The sequence below is a fragment of the Apium graveolens genome, chromosome 8 (assembly GCF_009905375.1).
Source record: "Apium graveolens cultivar Ventura chromosome 8, ASM990537v1, whole genome shotgun sequence".
In the NCBI taxonomy this organism is placed as follows: Eukaryota; Viridiplantae; Streptophyta; class Magnoliopsida; order Apiales; family Apiaceae; genus Apium; species Apium graveolens.
In genome coordinates this window covers 34787838-34791970 of record NC_133654.1, presented here as the reverse complement: position 1 = coordinate 34791970, position 4133 = coordinate 34787838, and the positions used below count along the sequence as shown (strand labels likewise).

Genomic DNA, 4133 nt, shown 5'->3' with positions numbered 1-4133 from the left:
TCACTTTTAATGTGTTCAAGGAAATAAAGCTACCCACAGCTAAAGAGGGGTGCTTTAAAGTAGAGCAACTGCAGGTTTTGAATGCACCTTCGTGGAAGAGGAAGTTAGATATGCCATTCGATTCTCTTGGGTTAGCAGAGCTGAAAATTTCTCAAGAGTGTCTCAAGCCGTCTATTGAAGATGTTTCCACACTTGGGCTTCACCCACTACCAGATCAATTGAGTTATTTATTATTAGGTGCACCCCTTGACAAGGGGTTGAGATATATTTTTGAGGATGTAGAGGGTAGCCGAACGGATCCTCCAGTGCCTACAGAGGGTTCTTCTCATGTGCAGCAGGTAGTTGATAAGACTGGTGTTGGTGATGCGCAGTACAGGCGATTGACTAGACATATGCAGGCCATGCACGACATTCACTATCATTTTGCTACGGATTTGACATACGCTGTCGGTACTGTTGTCCGAGACACTGATGGCGAGGTTGATTGGCTACCTGATCCTCCACCCGATGAGGGTGATTCTTCCGCTAACTAGGTATGCCTGAATTCCTTATTATTGCCTTCAATGAGGACATTGAAAATTTTAAGTTTGGGGGTGATAATGTAAGGATTAGTAGTGTGTGTGTCCATATAGTTCATATAGATTCATATTGCATGTTTAGTTGTAGTTAATTCATTTTTTTTTGCATGATTGTTCATTTTGGACATATTTGTTTGCATATTTGTTTGTTTTTATGTGATTTCATATAGTTGCATTTGCATGCATATTTAGCATGATCCCTTAAGATGAACTATGATATTTGATAAGTTGATGTTGATTTGAGTGTGGTGATGACGAATAGAGGGATGTTTAGGTCCTAATGAATTGATTTGCAGGCTAGAAACACTTGTAATTTTACTAAGTCTTAGAGTATGCTTAAGGGCTAGATTGTTGTCATGGTTTGATGGTTTTAGAGGTTAATCTATTGCTTATGCTTAGAATGCACGATAGGCCCTTAATGATAAAAGACATGAAAAAAACAAAATTGGAGTAAAAATTGGAATTCATTGCTAATTGTGGCTAGGCGTCAAATGGCTAGTAGCCGGCTCGTATTATATGCGAGTAGTCTAGGGTTGAGCAAGATGGAGCGAAACGTACTTGCTCAGAAATTGAAAAAAAAAGAAAAAAGAAAAAAAAGAAAAAAAAGAGAATATGGTTTCAATGCACAATTGATCACGAGTGGGCTCTTTGGTATTCGAGTTATTAAGTTCTTAGGGGACTTTGTGCCTAGTGACCTAAGGCTTTTATAGTCTGGGATCCGCTAACCTAACGCTCGCTAAATGGATACCATTGCATAAGTCTTTTGTGGACCTCACTCATTGCATGATCAAATAAACATTTGTTTTATGTGTTGAATAAAAGCATGATTCCGTAATAAACTCCAATATTCTTGAAGTGTTATAAGTCATTTTGTGTCTAGAATATATTCTTCGTATAAGCTTGTGATTACTTTGAGGATAATTAAGTTATGGTGATTGATCTAGTTTCGAAGCATATCTGTTAAGCATTCCACACACACGTTTTTGGTTTGTGAGTTGTTTTGTGGGATTTATTCGAGCTCTATTTTAAGTCATTGCATTCTTAGAGGCATTGGCTTATTCATCTGGTTATGGTTATTAATAGAGGGGATCGATTGCATTATCATTTAGTTGCATTCACGTAGTTACATTCATGCATTAAGTTTCTTTTATAGTTTTGAGTCTGTTTATGCTTGAGGACAAGCATCGATTCAAGTTTGGGGGTGTGATAAGTGGATTTTATATCCACTTAGAATGCTTCATTACAAGCTTAAATTGGTGTTTTGGACTCAAGTTGTTGGCATTTTGATGTGTTTTTGTGTTATTGCATTTCAGGTATCAGTTATATGAAGAAAAGAGCTTTTAAAGGAAATATGATAAACATTACTCAGAATTGGAAGCCAAGGCCATTTTCAAGTTGTAGAGAATCTCAATAGCTTCGCGTGGGCAGTTGAATCGCCTAATTTTGACGAGTAGAACTCAAGTTATGGCCAAAACAAGATTCATCAGAAATTTTTCCAAACAGGAGCTGAGCGCCGCCCAGGAGAGCTGAGCGCCCGCCCAGGAGAGCTGAGCGGCCGCCCAAGAGAGCTGAGCGCCCACCCAGGAGAGCTGAGCGGCCGCCCAAGGCGCGGCTGGTCGCTGATTTCGCTGAAAAAGCCTTTTTTGAGTGGAACTTGACGATTTTAAGGGTCCAAGTCCACTAGGGGCATATATATACTTAAAAAAAGGGTTTTCATCATCCGAGAAGATTGGGATACCAAGGAGAAGACCTAGAAGCATAGAACTACTCCGAAAAAGAAGATCTTGTTTTCAACTTGTGATTCTTTGAATTAGTTGTAACTTTGGATGCTCGTTTTCATTCTTGTTGAACCTAGATCTCGTTTGTTCGTACTTTAATTATTATTCAGTTTATTAAGACCTTTTTTATACCATGCTTTCATTGGAACCCATGGTAATAATGAGTTCAATTATGGGCTAATCATTATCATGGGGTTCTAGCGGATTTACTTTTGGATTTCAATAGTTAATTGTTTTGATATCTTGGTGTGTGGTGATTGATTGATATCCTGGTATTGGTTGTGCTTATCCATCTTATGTGCGTAGCTAACATATAAGATAACGTGTTAATCTCTAATGAAGCGACAGTGAATATAGAGGTTTATAACTTGCCATGCTAGCATAGGTTCATGTATGTGTATGCATGATTCGTAGGTAACTCTAACCGTTTTACTTGCCCTATGTAATCATTATGGATAACTTGTGCTTAAACCGTTATGTTGTTAAATTCTATATACATATAAGGTCTCAATATAATTAGTGCCTATTCAGCTTCTATCTCTTTTGTGGATGTCTGGTAGAATGGTACTCGTGCAACGAAAGTTGGCATTTATCAGTTTTGTGTTATTAGATTAGTGTCATCACCATCACATGCTAAGGTTAAGAACAATAGGGCTATTGAATGAAGTATTTAATGAAGTTAGAATCCCATGTTTGTCATATATAGTAATTCAACCATTCTTGTTCTTAGTTAATGTTATTTAGTATAGTCTCTTAGTTTAATAAAAACCCGATTTGTTATTTGCCTTAACATTGAGCGATAACCATACATTGTTGCATAGGTGCATAAATTGAACTTAACCTAAACCAGTCTCTGTGGGAACGAATCTGATTTATATCTTATCCTACTTGCGAACGCGTATACTTACGTGAATATTAGTGCGTGTTTTCGCCTAACAAGTTTTTGGCGCCGCTGCCGGGGACTCGGTGTTAATTTTTAGTTTATGTGCTTGTCTTCAGTGGTCGTTAAAGTTCACTGACTCAGATTCTTTTTCTTTCACGGTTTATTTGTTTGTGTTTCAGGTACTCATTACAATGGGAGATCTAGCAGCACGAACGAGAGCCTTGATGGATTTTTCTCAACTCAAGATCAATGACATTCAATCTAGCATTATCCGACCATCTATCACAGCTAATACCTTTGAGATCAAGCCTGGCATAATTCTATGGGTCCAGAATTCAATCCAGTTTGGGGGTTCTCCAACGGAAGATCCCAATATGCACATTAGGGATTTATTGAGATCTGCGACAACTTCAAGTTCAATGGTGTTTCTGAAGATGCTGTGAAGCTGAGACTGTTCCCATTCTCTCTGAGGCACAAGGCTAAGAGCTGGTTACACTCTCTACCAGCTGGTTCGATTACTACTTGGGAAGATCTTGCTCTGAAGTTTCTTACTAAATTCTTCCCTATGGCGAAGACAGCTGCACTCAAGAATGATATTACTCAATTTACGCAGCAAACGGGAGAATCGCTATGTGAAGCATGGGAGCGCTACAAGGAGATGCTTAGGAAGTGTCCTCATCATGGAATTCCTGATTGGATGATCATCACTTGTTTTTACAATGGGTTGGGAGCACAGTTCAGACCCATGCTCGATGCAGCAGCAGGCGGAGCATTATGGGCAAAGAGCTATGAGGAAGCTTATGATCTAATTGAACTGATGGCTGCTAATGAATATCAGTATCCAACCCAGAGATGTCCACAGGCCAAGGTAGCAGGAGTTCTTGAAGTGGATAC

At 38.9% G+C, this 4133-nt stretch overlaps 1 non-coding gene across 1 annotated transcript; it reads right to left on the bottom strand.

Moving 5' to 3' along the window:
• Positions 1-3819: 3819 nt before the first annotated feature.
• LOC141681974 (small nucleolar RNA R71) lies at positions 3820-3926 on the bottom strand. Its single transcript, XR_012559378.1, has one exon. It is a non-coding gene; the product is annotated as a small nucleolar RNA R71 (small nucleolar RNA).
• Positions 3927-4133: the final 207 nt, after the last annotated feature.